Raw genomic sequence first — 17,200 nt, 5'->3', positions numbered from 1 at the left:
AGCAAAGCTTTGGGAAAGTGCAACAAGGAGAGTGTATTAATTAGTAGGTTAATGATCTTAACAGTTTTTTGTTTTGTTTTGTTTTGTCTCTATTATTTTATTTTATTTTTTTTTACCACATCTGTAGTTGTGTAATGATCATCACAATCCAATTTTACAGGATTTCCATCCCACAACTCAAACACATCCCCCCACCCCCCAAACTGTCTCCTCCAGAGACCATAAGTTTTTCAATGTCTGTGAGTCAGCATCTGTTCTGCAAAGTTCATCGTGTCCTTTTTTCAGATTCCACATGTCAGTGAAAGCATTTGATGTTGGTGTCTCATTGTATGGCTGACTTCACTTAGCATAATTTCTAGGTCCATCTATGTTGTTAAAAATGCTGGTATTTCATTCCTTTTAAAGGCTGAGAGTAGTATTCCATTGTGTATATGTACCACACCTTCTTGATCCACTCCTCTGTCTATGGCCATTTTGGTTGTTTCCATGTCTTGGCTATTGAAAATAGTGCTGCAGTGAACATCGGAGTACATGTGTCTTTACGAGTCATGGTTTTTTGTTTTGATAAAACTGTTGGGGAACTGGGTAGAATACATCTCAGAATTGTCCCTCCATGGTACTGGATAAGCTAAGATATTTATCCCCATTAAAATCCATCTCTGATTGAGACTTTTCTCTGGAATGTAAAGATTTTTCAAGACAGCTAGGCTGTTGGGTGTGCAAAATAAAACACCTCTCTAGAGAAAGTCTTCAGGTGGAAAAGCAGAGTTATTGTCAATAAGAGGAGAATTTGTCCATGTACCTAATCACTATTGGTGAATCTTAATGTTAGAAAGGCTGTTTTCTTTTTGTTTCCCATACCACACTCTGTAAATATATGTGTCATGTTTACAAATTAATACAGAGGACAGTATTTCCTATCTTAGGTGTAAACCTGGCAGTCTCCTAAATTCCTGTAACTATAATTTTCTCTTCTATACTGCTAGGTTTTTCTGTCATTCTTCTGATCTTATATTCACATCCCTGTGTCTGATTCAGTTCTTCCTTGCTGTTGAACTGATCTATTTAGCCCCTTTTCCTTAGCTTACTCTCACCTTTCTCTTATCCCCTCAGCTCAATGCATTAGGTTGCTCTTCTTTGATCTAGTTGTTAGCCACTGAATCTTGTTAAATTATGGCCTATCCTCTGTTCTCATCTCCGCAGGGAATAGGATCAGGTAATTCCCATTTCTTATTGTATCTGTAATACTGAGAAAGCATGTCCAACTAAATTAAAACGAACAGTATTACCTCATTTAGAATAAATGCTCTCATTTAATCTTAATGAATAAATTTATCTAGTATTAATTATTAAATAATTCCCTTCTGAATAGATAATCAAAACCTACAACAGGCCTGGTTGTCATCTCAATGGATAGAGCAAAGCAGTAAATTTGCATTTTACTCAATGCCAGTAAAAGCATATTTGCATTAATATGTCTTTAAATTTGACTCATAGTATTTATGAGAAATTAATGTATTTTCCTAAGTTTTGAGTAAGCTCGTCATGCACTTTTACTCTAACCATTTTAAATAAAATAGAAACAAGATTGAAGACACTCTAAGCTATAATACGCTGAGTGGTTAATAACATTCACTTAGCATTTCTTAAAGTAAATTATGTTGAGATTGGATTCAGTGATTCAGGAAGTCTTATTAGAGCTATTTTGAATGCCCCCAAATTGATACACTACATTTTATTTGCACTAGAATATTAAATCTACAATTGTCTTATAAAATCTTATCTATGAGCAGATGCATAATAGAGACTACAGAGGAAATGCTTTTTTATTATACTAAAACTCTCTTTGAATTATGTTGTGAGGACTAAGCTATTGTGAAATATAAAACCTGTTTTAATTGGAATAAAAAAAATAAATAAAAATAATTTGTATATAGTAGTTTTCCACTTAGGAATAATAAAATACATTTTTTATATAACTGATAATAAAAGAACTTTATTGAAAGGGAAAGTAGTGCTTAGGGTTTTAATTCACCAGTGCAAATATATCAGTCAATTACTCCTGTTACTTCACTTCACCGGTACAGATACAATTTCTAAAGATGAATTTGGTTCTCCATTCTTGAGCCCAAAATATACACTTAGGAAAGATATTTAGGAGACACCAGAAGTACACAAGAGAGAGGTCTTCATTAATAGCACACAAAAATTTTAATGGTTTATACCTCTTTATTCTGAGGTCAATTTTCATGCATTTTAGAGTGGGAAATATGAATAAAATAAAATTTATATTATTTACTAATAAATAAAGCTTTAAAGATGAAAGCAAGAGTCTGGGCTTCCTAAAGGACCTCAAAGAATGTTAAGAAATAGTTGGGGGTGTGTGTTTTTTTGGCTGTGTTCATGACATGTAGAAGTTCCTGGACCAGGGACTGAATCTGTGCCACAGCAGTGAGACAAACTGCTGCAGTGACAATGCAGTATCCTTAATCCACTGCACCACAAAAGAACTCCTGGAATAGTTTTTCCTCAAGAAAATTTCTGATTCTAATAAAAGAAAATTGATTCAAATACTTTTTTTTTCTGTCTTTGTCTTTTTAGGGCCACACCCATGGCACATGGAGGTTCCCAGGGTAAGGGTCGAACTGGAGCTGTAGCCACTGACCCTACACCACAGCCACAGCAATGCCAGATCCATAACCCACTGAGCAAGGCCAGGGATCAAACCCGTGTACTCATGGATACTAGTGGGGTTCGTTAACCATTGAGCCATAATGGGAACACCTCAAGTACATTTTAATCTGATTGGGAATTAGGCAGAGAATTCTTGGAAAATGATTACCCATTTCCCAATACCAGTTCCCATTCACCTCTGACAATAGTGATAGTGAATGCCATAATTGATTTTATTTTATTTTATATAATGATTTCTCACATTGTCATGCTCCAACATAAGTGACCAGACATAGTTCCCAGTGCTATACAGCAGGATCTCATTGCTAATCCATTCCAAAGGCAATAATCTGCATATATTAAACCCAAGCACCCCATCCATCCCACTCCCTCCCCCCATCCTTGGTAACCACAAGTCTAATTGATTTTATCATGCCAATTTATCTTTGATATCAAACCTGATAAAGGCAATACAAAACATTTAAAGCCTATATGCCAATTCTGTCATGCATATAGACACAAACCTTAAATAAAACACTACCAAATAAAATTGAAAAACATCATTCACTGGGGGTAGGGCACAAGGACCCAATGGGCTGATATTAGACTTGGAGAAAGGGATTCTGCCAATTAGGGTATGAGGCTTTTAGGTTATGTGGTCCAAGGAATACCAGCTCCACCTCTAATATGATCAGGTGGCAAGGCTGAGAGCCATACCTGTTGCACCTTTATGTACAGTAGAACCTTAGCCTACCTATTCTATTTCTTCAAATTCATGGTTGAGGGAGCACCCAAATTGATTGCTTTAAGCAGTTGTCTGTAGCCCATTTCTTTGGAGTTTTTCCAGGTCATCTCCCTCTCATGGAGGCCAGTCTTCAAGTGACTAAACTTGGGGAAGTTAATCCTGAGCTCTGGAACCCAGTGAAGAATGTGTTTCAGTTGTTTCAAATGTAACACATTAAGTCAAAAGAAAAAATGAGAATTGAGAACTAATGATTGAATTTCAGTATGCATTCATTTGGCTCCCTAAAATGAGTTATTTCAGTGGAGCAATTAGGTCAAAGTTAGATTATAGCAAGTTTGGGGAAATGAGGGTATAAGAAGTGGAGAAAACTAGAAGAGAATAAATACATTGACAGGAATTTTATTTTTAAAATGAAAAAAAAAAATGCCTGATAGCACTGTGAAATCTAAAGTCTTTTTTTCTTCTTTCCTTCTTTTCTTTTTTTCCCCTCCCTCCCTCCATCCCAGTTTCCATTCCCTTCTTTCCTTTCTTCCTTCCTTCGTGCCTTTCTTTTTTTAGGAAAGGAGGTATATCAGCACATTTGTTTGTAATGGGAAGGGTATATTAAAAAGTGAGGAACTGGTGATTTAAGAGAATGTGGACAGTTAATGGAGTGATTGTCTTTGAATGGTAAAGGTCATCAGATCCAGTGCAGCAGTGAAGCAGTTAGTTTTAGAAAAGAGCATGGACAGCTTTCCAATAGTATCATTGGACAGATTTCCAATAATAACTTGAGTAAAGACAGATGATGTGCATACAGACAGGTAGCTTGGTAGTTGTGGTCATGGCATCCCATGGAAAGTCTCTCCTCTCGCTACTGTTTTCTCATTAAAATAATGAACAAAGTTATCAACTGAGAATTAGAAGAAAGAGGAGTAATTGGAACATGGAAACTTTAAAAAGATAGTAATCAAATAAACTTAATTATTTACCTGTAGAGAGTAATTTTCAGTTCCTATCTTTTTCTCATTCGGTGATTTTAGAACTGTATCTATTTTTTTCCTGGCTTGAAACAATTCCCTCAGGTTAAAAATTGGACCCTCATTTAAGATTCACTAAATAATGTGATTAGTGTTATTTCGGATCAGTGATTAGCTTTAGTTGTAATTCCTGAGAACAATGTGTCAAGCCTTCAGTTACTATTACATAGGGCCAAATAAACAGTTGGCATAATTGGGATTCAAAATACTATGGGTTGAAGAAGAGAGAAAAATTCATCTAATTTTTTTTTTTTTTTTTTTTTTGGTCTTTTTGCTATTTCTTTGGGCCGCTCCCGCGGCATATGGAGGTTCCCAGGCTAGGGGTCGAATCGGAGCCACAGCCACTGGCCTACGCCAGAGCCACAGCAACGCGGGATCCGAGCCGCGTCTGCAACCTACACCACAGCTCACGGCAACGCCGGATCGTTAACCCACTGAGCAAGGGCAGGGACCGAACCCTCAACCTCATGGTTCCTAGTCGGATTTGTTAGATTTGTTAACCACTGCGCCACGACGGGAACTCCCAAATTCATCTGATTTGAGGTGGGTATGGAAAGATCTCTTAGAAGTGGCATATCAAGTTTGATCCATCATTATCAATAGAAATGATAAAAGATATCATATATGAGAGAATAAGAAAATTGTGTGTTGAAATGTGAGGTGTTTAGTCCAGATATGTATTAGTCCATAAGCAAGTAAAACCTGACTATTTTGTTGAATTCTTTTTATGGAGAAATGACCTTGAATTGACTACTTTGAATATTTTACCCGTTGTTTCTGCTTGCTTGATGTTCTCAGGACACAGCCGTTCTATGCAGACCACTTGGCTGATTGTACTAGCTTAAGTAACCTTTGAAATTTTGCCATTCACTGGAGCATGAGGCCCTTCAAAATGGGATTCTCTTAGGCAAGCTGGGAATTATTAGTGAGTTATATAGGTCAGAACTACTCTTGAACTTTATTTTCTTCTATAAAAAGAGATTTTCTTGTTATACAAACTTGTCACCACACATAACCTGATTTAAGACAATACTGAATTAGCTGAATGTCTGTATTTAGTTGACACAGTAGTTCAAGTTAAAAACTTATGGCAGAATGAGCTTTCCTCCGTAAAACATTGCAAATTATTTTATTCCTCTAAATAGGTATTGACAAAGTGTAGAGAAAGCTTAAATATGCCATTAAAAGAATGTTATAGGCGTTTACTATGTGTTAGCTAAGATTTTATGGGTAAGGGATTTTTTTCTCCCCTTTCCATGTGAAGTCATGTAACATTTTTAGCTTCTCTAATTTTCATTTGGCAATCCTTGCAATAGTGGCAAGGGTTACATACCGGTTGAAGCAGCCTTCACTGTTGCTTTTAGGAGTGTCTGTTCTTGGGCACAGGATCACAGGCATCTAATTTCTGACATGGTCGAGCAGTCCGTGTAAGACTGAAACTCAAATCCAAGGCTTCAGGCCCCTGGTCCAGCGCCTTATAGATTACTAATGTAATCTTTGTGTCCCCTTTATTATTTGGGGGTATTAATTAATGTCACATCTATCTTAGTAATTATGTTAGGCAACTGTTAGGCAACCCTGAACTTCCCAACCCAAGTCTTCTGGAATATCTGCCTTCTGGTAATCTAGTGCCATCATTGTCTTCTAAAATGTGTGATTTGGTGACAGAGTCATGATAGCTAATTGTGATCCAAATTAGTTTTAGGATTTAGGTGTAAGGGAAAGACCCTTTCTCCTATTACTCAGCTGTGACCTCACATGCCACTCTCATACTACCTGCCTGGACTTCTTGATTCTGAGCTCTTTCCTGAAGTAGCTCTTTTCATTTACTCACACAGGCAACATTTACATAGGGTTGGGGTGGTTGGAACAGAAATGATTTTTTTTTTTTTTTTGATGGCTGCAACCATGACATATGGAAGTTCCTGGGCCAGGGATTGAATCCAAGCATCAGATGGGGCCTATGCAGAATCCTTTAATCCACTGTGCTGGACTGGGGATAGAACCCACACCTCTGTGGTGACCCAAGCCACTGCAGTTGTATTCTTAGCCCATTGCATCACAGCGGGAACTCCCAGATCAGTAATGATTTTTATTGTATGCAAACCAGCCTTCTGTAGTGACAAAGTTGGTTTTTCTATTGAGTCGGAATTAATACCTTGAAGAACTGAAGAATTTACCTTCTACAGCTCTTAATGTCTTTTATGTCCTGACCTTAGATTAATTAGGTCACTTCTCTTTATCAGAAATATTTCATATTCCACTTTAAGATGTGATAATCTGACATTTCATTTTGTTCATTCCCTCCCAGGACACTTCTAGGTTCCCTATGTAAATCTTTTCATATCTCTTAGCAAAATTTTCATAGTTCCTTTGATGAAAATATGAGTATAGTAAAACAAATCAAAAACAAAAACAGCGAAAGAAAATATTGAAACTCTATTGCAGTTGGCGTGCAGTGCCGTGGAAACACAACATTTAGAATTTCACTTAGTTGGGGAGTATAGTAATTTGTGTGGTTTTTAAAACATACAGTCAGTAAGTAAAAATGTCCAGATCATAGAACAATTTAATTTTTGACAGTATTAATCGTGATAGCAGAATAAATCATATTCTTAGAAGAAAGAAAAAATATATGAAACCTCTTGCAAGTTTCAGGAACCCACTCTTGCCATCTGCTTTTTATGGATTTGGTATAACATGGCAGATAAAAAGTTTAAGACTTAAAAATGTTGCTTTGTTAATGTCACAATGCATACTGGAATTATTAGAACAGTGTAGTGGATGCTTCCAGCCTAAATTTGACCAATGTTTATGTAAACTCTAAACTTCTTCCATGGGAACATTTCCCTTTTTTCTTTTCTCATACCAGAATACCATAATGGATAAGAGCAGAAACTGTGGGCTCAGACTGCTGGATTTAAATCCCACCTGCACTATTTATTTTTTATGAGACTTGGGCAAGTTACATTCAGTTTACCAATCTATAAAACAGGACTAATAACCTTATTATTCCAGTAGTACAAATTATAACTTAGTGGACATGTTTACTAGATAAAGAAATACTCAGTAATAGAGGTTTTTATCTTTTTTTTTTTTTTTTGTCTTTTCTAGGGCCGCACCCGCAGCATATGGAGGTTCCCAGGCTAGGGGTTTAATCGGAGCTGTGGCCACTGGCTTATGCCACAGCCACAGCAACGCGGGATCCGAGCCACATCTGTGCCCTACACCACAGCTCACAGCAACGCCAGATCCTTAACCCGCTGAGCGAGGCCAGGGATCAAATCCACAACCTCATGGTTCCTAGTCGGATTCCTTAATCACTTAGCCATGACAGGAACTCCCCGTAATAGAGGTTTTTAATATTTCCTTCTTCTGAACTACATGGGGAAATATAAAACACTTTGGACACTTGATTCTTGCTGCCTGACTCAGAACCCATAGCCACCCCTGTCCAATTCAAATCTCAGCCTTCCTCATCAGAATCAATACAATAAGTCAGATAAAAATTGCAGTTCTTCAGAGTAATGCAATCTGCAAATATATTTAATTACTCATAACTCATGATTCATCATAAAGCTTAATGTGATACTTGCTAGTAGAGAAACTTAATTTATCATTATTTGAAATGTGTTTACCTTCTGAAGTAAAGGGTAAAGTTCATTTTATAAAATATTGAGAAAATTAGATTAAGTAATAGGCTTAAGAGCATATGAAGTCAACAGTTGGAGTGGGACTGAGGATTTCTGATTCATGGTCCTTTCACTCAGCTCTCAAATAATATTCTGCCTTATGTTTTTAACTGCATGAAGAGTATTTGTGGTTTTGTTTTCTGAAAAGAAATGTAACCCAAAGTTTGATTATCTGATTAATCTGTAGGTAAAACTACAAAGATAATTATATTAATTAAAGAGGAAGAATCACTTTAATTTCACCAGATGCTAGAGAGTTTTTAGAATGATATGGTATTTGGCGTCAATTTGGTCAAGATACTTTTCCATGTATCCCTTCCTGTCAAAGAACTAATCCTTTTTTTATTAAATATGCACATGCCTTTGGGTGAATGCAGTTACTCTATCCTAAAATACAGTAATCTAGATTCTCCAAGAGTTATTTGATGAGTATACAAAAAGCACACTGGAATTTATTTTTAGAAATAATTGCATTGTTATGGTAATTCGTCTTTGTCAATTGTGTGCAGTGTTCTGGACACTGTATATGTCTTTCCTAGGAGGTGGCCTTGAGGTGAGGATCCTTGTGCCAGTTATCTGTTGACAGAGGGTTCCTAGATGAAGCCACTAAGGGAATGGGGTAAGTAGGGGGAAACGTGGAAGAAATGCCACATGGGTGTGATTTAGGCAAAGCCCAATGGAGGCTAGCATCTCCTGATCCCACAGGAGAAGTCTGGAGAGCAAGTTTTGCCTCAGGTATATCCTGATTTTAGATGAGGGTGCTGGCACCAGTCAGTTGTTGATTAAAGATCTTCAGGAGGAGTTCCCGTCGTGGCGCAGTGGTTAACAAATCCGACTGGGAACCATGAGGTTGCGGGTTCGATCCCTGCCCTTGCTCAGTGGGTTAACGATCCGGCGTTGCCGTGAGCTGTGGTGTAGGTTGCAGACGCGGCTTGGATCCCACGTTGCTGTGGCTCTGGCGTAGGCCGGTGGCTACAGCTCTGATTGGACCCCTAGCCTGGGAACCTCCATATGCCGCGGGAGCAGCCCAAGAAATAGCAACAACAACAGCAAAAACAAAAAACAAAAAACAAAACAAAAAAAAAGATCTTCAGGAGAGGAATGTAAATTCCCAGGCTGTCCACATCTTTACTTTGCAAAGCAGCCCCAGTAGCCCATGGGAGGTTCTCCACATTTGAGGGAGGGGTGCAAAGAAAGCATAGAGAGGATCCACAGAATTATCTCTGTTGTTTGTATCAGATGAACATTAATATCCAAAATTTATTTGAAGAAACTGAAAGACCTTTGACAAATTGTTCAAAATGACACAATAATAAAATAAGTTGAATTTTAATGTTTTAATCCTTTGCAATGATAATTTGTCTCACATTTTCATAGCAATGAATTTATTCAAGGCACTAAAATAAATGTGGTTTTCAAATGCCTCATAAACTTTAATAAAATGGATGAGAAAGTGATAATATATATTATTCCTGACAAAGCATTTTAAGAGACATTAAATCCAATTTTTTAGAAATATTTCTAAATGAAATAACATGAGATTACTATGTTAATTGTGCAGAAATTTTCATGATAAGAGTTTCATAAGACCATTAGTTTCAGGATTAGATTAAGTTAGTAGTCATTTTTTGATATGATGTAAAATAATTTATAAACATATGCAAAACAGTAGGGCCTGGACTCATCATTAGATGTTAACTATCTGAGTTAAAGGACAAGAATCCTATTTAAAATAAAAATCTCCTGGGTGGTGTGCTAATGCTTTAGAGGTTATAAAGAGTTTTTATGAACAATATCTCACTTATTTCCCATAATGTTCCTCTGCTGTAAGCATTTTTAATTATTTTTATTTTAGGCATAAGAAAGTTTAGGATCAAAAAGGTTAAGAAAAATTTTCATGTTACCTAGCTCATTAGATTTATGATCTGAGCCCAGTATTTTGACTCAAGAGCACTGTAGGACACCTCTGCCTTGTGGATCAATACTAAAAAAAAAAATGCATGCACTACATATCTACCGAGTTGTGTGCCACTATATATACCTTCATGTGCTTTGTGTCAGAAATTAACAAACCATTCACATTAAAATAATGTATACATAGTGGGAGTGGGAATTATAGGCCCAGGTAAATATCTGATGAAAACCAGTGATTCTCACAAGAAAAATTTGTATACACATGCATTTCCACAGATAATTTCAGTTGATTTTATGACAGCAGAATCCCCAGATTAATAACCTTAGAAAACTCTTCAGTCATGAACATCCTAGAGTAGGATGAGTGGGAGACAAGGGCCTAACCACCTGATGTACATGTGCGAAACCTGGAACTCAGGAAAGAGGGAAGGAAGTGTAGAAAATGTTAATAAGTTACAAAGCTTCATTCTCATGTTCTTCTGTGTTCAAAGATGTCTCTGAATATTCCATCATTTAGTTTAGGGGATGAACTGGTCATGATCTTCTACCTATGCCAAGTTAGCATCTTCTGATTTCCCCTGTAGGGATAGTCTCTGTATTCTGATCATCCGACCATGTGCACACACTCCCTTGTTCCTCCCTTACTCATCCCTAGAACAATAGGTATCAATTAGAGTTCCAGTAGAATTATTTTATTAAAAACCTATTTACAAAGATTTGGGCAAGCAACAGAGAATCTACAGAGAATAATGCAGTGTCCTAGGATTAGTAACAGTGGGGTTATTACTAACCTTAGGTCTTAAGGGGAAGGTGGAGAAATTGGAAGCAAAGAGTTGTGTAAAAAGGGATGTCTTAAAAATATCTATGACTTTGGTCCAGGAACACTGTCATCCTGAGATAATCACTTGCTACAGAATCTAGGGTAATAAATACTCTGACTTACCCCTCCTAGACCCTCTGACTTACCCCTCCTAGACCCTCCTAGACCCTTCCCATTTTCCAGCCAGACCCAACATGAAGCATGAGAGAATACTATGCTATTTTCCAGTCAGATCATTCTCTCAACAGAAAGCAACTTAAGCCTGGGAAAACAAAATATACCCAGCAATAAAAACAAGAAAGGGACAAACTCAATATACCCAGCAATAAAAACAAGAAAGGGGGAAACAAAATATACCCAGCAATAAAAGCAAGAAAGCAGGTGCAAGCACGCACACACACACACACACACACACGCACGCACGCACGCACACATGCGCATGCCACTGCCACCACTCCTCTTGCCTCATTCAGGTCCTAGATATCATCCACTCAAGGTAGAATTCAAGTTGCTCCTCTTTAGGAAGTCTTTTCTGATGCCCTTCCCCATGTTGGATCTAAAACAGGTATTACCCCTTTTTTAAAAACAAAAGTATATTGCTGTCTTAGTATCTTCTGTACTATTCCTCTGCATGTTTTATCTTCATACATATTGTAAGCCCCTCAATACATTATTACTATGTATGCTTTAACCATCTTTTTTAAAAAAGTTAAAAAAAACAAAAAGTTTTCTTTATTTCCCACCTATTTATGATTGCCAGCACCCCTTATTCCTTTGTATAGGTCAAAGTTTCCACTTGATATCATTAAAGCAGGTCTTATTCCTTGAAAAGGCACACTACCTTTGCGCTAAGCCACTACTTAGGCACTTGATCTGCCTTCCACCTTATTTAAAGAATTATTTGCCTTCAATTATATATTAGTTCATAAGTATCTTAAATGGAAGGGCTATGTTTTTTACAGCTTTGACTCTTTCCTAGTACCTCAATAAATGTTTGAGTGATAGACTTAAGACTCTGAAAATGTAGTTTTCCTGTCTTAAAGTAGGATGTAATTATCAGTAATTTTTCTCTTAAAGTGCATATCTTATCTTTTTTCTACTGTAAGCTTGCCAGACTAAAAAGAATTTTATCTGGGTTGCTTGGATACTAATGTTTTCTTCTGTGCTTTATGAATAGACTTTGCAATGCCTTTTAAACAATTTATTGAACCTTTTAATTTTCTCAGGCATGGAAGACATAGCTAGATGCATTCTAATTGTGATTTACTTACTATACCTAAATAAGATTCACATAACTTTTTCATTTATTAATTAATTTTTCACTCATTTAATACATACTTTGAGATGAGATAGGCATAAGTAATTATGATTGAGAGTAGAAGCCATTAATTGATTATAGAGGACACTAAATGAGATCATAAAGGGAGGTACTTCTTGTACGAGGCATGCAGAAAGGTTTTCTTGGTAGTTGTGCTGAAGCATGTGGAGAGAGAAACGTTTTTAGGTGGCTCTGACTTCATCAGTAGAGGCAGACCGGTGAGCCATACTTTTCTACCTTTGCTGAGACCAACTTTTTACTCCTCTGATCATGTTCTTACTTACTCTCTGTACCCCAGATCCATGAATTGTAGATATGGGAGGGACCTAGTTAAATTGATTGATGATAAAAGTGATACTCAGTAAATAGAATTGGCCCAAGGATAAACAGCCAATTCTATTCTAATTTTGTCTAGAAACCAGATTTTTTTGCCTCCAAAACCAGAGTTCATGTTGCCCACACACTTTTTTTTTTTTTCTGAAGATATCTAGTTAACCTCAGAAGGCTGAGGAGAAGGGTACTAAAGGCATTTGAAGCTACAAAGCAAGAGAGGGAGTAAGTATCTCAGAGCTGACACAAATCAATCTACAGTTCAGCCTGGTTTCTTAATACAAAGTATGATGTGTGCAGATGTTAAAAGCAGTGGTTCTGATAGAACTATAAATCATAATAATAAGGGATTCATTTTTCCCACCCTGAAAATATGTTTGAATTTTCCGGTAGATTGAAGTCTGAAATCTAGAGAAACTATAAATGAAGAGTAAGATTTAGGGTTGGGTGCACAAGCCAAGTATTTTAAAGAAGAAATGAAAAAGAACATTTAGAAGTGGTAAGTCAGAGAAGCATAAAATATATGACTTGGCATTCCTCTTAGATGGGAAATGGAAGTTGCATACATGGCAGGGCTTTGGCAAATTCTGCAACATTGTCTTACTTATACAGATTGTAGAGAAAAAGCAGTGAAATTGTTCATACTGTAAAGTCCATACTATAACTTACTAGAATGATAGGTTAATGTCTATAAAAGCGGAAAAGGAGGCTATACATAATATAGGGGTCTGTACTTTTTATAAAAAATTCTATCATTTATAAGAGAAAGTAGAGATTTTTTTTCATTAAATCACTGGAATAGCTTTTACTAAAAATTGAAGCAGCATTTAACAACATCTTAGTGATCTGTAATACAGACATGTAAGGCAAGGTATAATGTTTGACTCTGGAGGCTTTTCTCTTCTTTTGACAGTCCATGTATAATTCAGATTTCTTAGTTTTCACCTAATGACCTTTTTCTGTTCCAGGATCCTGACTAGGATATCACATTACACTTAGTTGTCATATTACCTTGGAATCCTCTTCATGTCTTTGTTATCGTTTAGCATAAAATCCTTCCCTGTTGCTTAAATTATTCTCAAATGTTCTTAACTGGAATAAGGAAGATAAACATAGATTAAAAAGTGTGAAGATCAGGGTGACAAGAATGAAATTACTTACATTTTATATTTGTATTACATCTGCCTCACTAATTCTGTGCTTTGGCTTTTGCTTCCTGATATTTTTATTATGAATTGAATTTACAAATTGATTTTAGTTTAGGGATGCGTTGCCATCTTGAAACATAAAAAATCATATGCTAGGAGGCTGTATGCATGAGCCAGCAATTCCCAAATGAGAGCCTCTCTATCCCTGTAACAATGTTCAAGACCTTCACTGAATCTGCCAACTACATTTTAAAAGCATCACAGGAAAACATACAGCTCTTGCCAACATAGCTAACAAGAGAGAACTCATACATGGCATATTAACAGCAGTTTGAAAAACATCATAATTGTAACACAATGTTCAAAGCAAAGATTTACTAAGGGAACCATATAACTAAGTGGAAAAATATTTTAATAGAGTTCATTACTTTTAATAGAGCTTCAATCTAGTACTGCCTAGAATAGATAACAGATATATGGAATATCTATACATATATTGATTTAGATAGATATTTATATTCAGTATATACCATAGAAGAGTGATTCTCCAAGGCTCTGGTGAAAAAGTAAACACAAAGATGAAGTGGATACAATCTCCATCTTTAGAGGAAATTATCATGTAGTAGGGGCAACTGTACATGTGTTTGTAAATAGTGGGCAAGACAATGTGGTGAAAAGAAATTCTGAGTGTGAACTGAGTATGAAAATCAACATTCTCAATGCTATAAATTAGATTCTCTGAATGATAAGCCCAGTCATAAATTCTACTCTGGCCCAGGGATGAGATCAGAAGAGCAAATAGAATAGAACAACCAAAAATCAGCCTACAAATAAGGGGTATTTTGAAGTCACAGCATGTTGCCTGTGAAGAATGAATCTTGTTTCTTTATGGGTATCAGACCAATAGGTATCTACTAAGCATCTTGATGCCTTCAGAGCATGTTGGCTTCATAATGCAAAGGACAAAAAAAAATGTGACTCAGAGAGTAAAGATATGTTTTGTGGATTTTTTGATTAGAAATATTCCTAATTTCTAGTAGTAGTTGACCTTGTAATAGAACCAAGTAGCTAGTGAGTGCCTCCCGTTCCATGTCAAATGTCTACTTAAATTTCCCTGCTATTAGAATTGACAGACTGAATATGAAGAGTAAGTTACAAGGGTGGTTTTTTTTTGTAGTGATGGTGAAACATAGAATTTTAGTATGTTTGAACTTTGAGTTAATATATATGTACATCTCTTGAAAACAAATTTTGGTGAACTCCAAACAGCACTTAAGTATGCAAAAAATGCCATGCACCATAGCCCAGGGTAACATTAGAGCCAGTAAGTGTGTAGAATTGCATCCAAGAAGCATTCTGTCGTTAGAAAAAAAACACTTATGCTAACCCTGTTTGTTTACTTTCTTTATAACTCATTAAATCTCTACAGGAAGATGAAATCAAGTGGGTATAAAAGATGAAGCATATTTGTATACAGTCTGGATTGATTTTCCTTTTGTAGACATGGCTGACATTGTTGCAGCTTTATTTAAAATAGTTTCTTTTGTAAATGTAAAATTATAAAATTGAAAGTACCATTCTACCATCAGTTTTTATTTTCATGTAGGAAAAAAAAAAGTAAAAACAACTAGAGGGTATCTGTTTTATTCTTAAGTTCTCATAAAGCGTAGACTCCACAGAACAAGTGAATGACAGCCAGAGTATTCAGATATAAATATGAGGCCTATGTAACTTGTTCAGGAAAAATTTGAGCTTAGTATGAAATTAAATGTGTCAAGATAAGGTATACCATGAGGTACCTTCAACTGTACCCTAAATTCTTGTGTCAGTTCATTAAGTCTTCCTACAAGATGTTACCAAACTGTTTTATGAAGCTTGTGTGGCCTTTTAAGTGTACAGAATGGTGTTAATAACCACTGTCAACTAAAAATTGTCATTTGCCGTCTGGTTCTATAAGAATGAAGTCACTAGCCACCATAGTCGCTGACCTTCAACCCACTCCAAAAGGAATTCAAGGTGGAGATCAGGAATGAGGCACTCTGTGCTCTGAGAAAAACTGACTGAGCCAGCCTTTAGTTAGATAATTTTCAGGAGAAGATTTTAGGAGCTCAGTTGCTTGCATGTTCTGATATCTATAAAAAAAAACTAAAATCATTAATGGAGGCATCTTCCCCATGTGACTTGCAGCAACCTTCTGCCAAAATGTGTGCTTGATTGCATGTATCCTACTTCATTAAAATCACATATGTACTGACCCCCCTCCTATCTCTTCAGGGCAGTTCCTCAGAGCTTTCTAAGAGGCTGTCTCCCAGGCTATAGTCCTCATTTTTCCCCAAGTAAAACATAACTTACAACTCTTATATTGTGCATTTATTTTCAGTTGACACCATGATTACTAGTAATAGAGATAAATGATGATGACAGAGTCACTGACACAGGCAAGGAAGAGGAGTAAGAAATCAGGAAAGGAAAGAATGAACAAAAGAGAAAATAGTTAACATCACAAATCCCATGATTTGTGTCCCAGTCTATAGACACCAATGGCCTATGAAACAAATACTACACATTTTGGAGCTTAAACTGAATTCTTACCAGTCATAAATACACATTAGAACTTCCTAGAAAGGATTAATATGCTTCTCCCTGGGAAATATTAGCAACAAATCCTTCTGATTAAGAGTGATGTTCTAGGAGTTCCCATCTTTGCTCAGCAGAAACAAATCTAACTGGCATCCATGAGGACACAGGTTCAATCCCTGGCCCTGCTCAGTGGGTAAAGGATCCGGTTTTGCTGTGAGCTGTGGTTTATCACAGACGTGGCTCCGATCTGGTATTGCTGGGCTGTGGTGTAGGTTGGCAGCTACAGCTCCGATTTGACCCCTAGCCTGGGAACCTCCATATGCCACAGGTAAAAGACAAAAAAAAAAAAAAAAAAAAAAGAGTACTGCTCTAGTCTGAGTTCCTGCAAAAATAACAACAGCACCAATAACCCAAGAGATAAAGTGAGAAAATGACATGAATAGGCAACTATCATGTTGCTAACTTTTACCTTAATTTTTCATTCTATTGACAAATGTTTAACTGAATAATAGGGATTTGCCATGTATGTTGCTAGGCACTATATGTGTGGAAGTGACCTTGATGGATTTCTTATTCTTGAGGAACATCCAGTCACTTTGTTATTGATACAAGTGCAAACACATAACTTAAAATGCAAAATCACAACTTAAAATGATTCCCTTAGAATCAGGGAAGGATCTTAATGGAGAGAAGCCGTAAAACGATTTGTCAAGTAATGAGATGTTCAGTAATAAGAAAGTGAGTGGATGAAAAGTGTATCCAAGGTTAAAGGAGCAACATAATGAAACACATTGGTTTCAGTGAATGTGGAAGTAATTAGTTGTATTCGATTTTTAACTTCCTTCTACTCCCCCTCTCTGTCTCTGGATTCTATAAATAAGAAGAGAAGCCTAACCATGAAAAGAAGCCATATTATACATCTAAAACTTTATTTACATTTGTAATGAAATAATAATATTAG

The sequence above is a fragment of the Sus scrofa genome, chromosome 16, assembly GCF_000003025.6.
Source record: "Sus scrofa isolate TJ Tabasco breed Duroc chromosome 16, Sscrofa11.1, whole genome shotgun sequence".
Lineage (NCBI taxonomy): Eukaryota > Metazoa > Chordata > Mammalia > Artiodactyla > Suidae > Sus > Sus scrofa.
Note: the sequence above shows the minus strand (reverse complement) of the source record.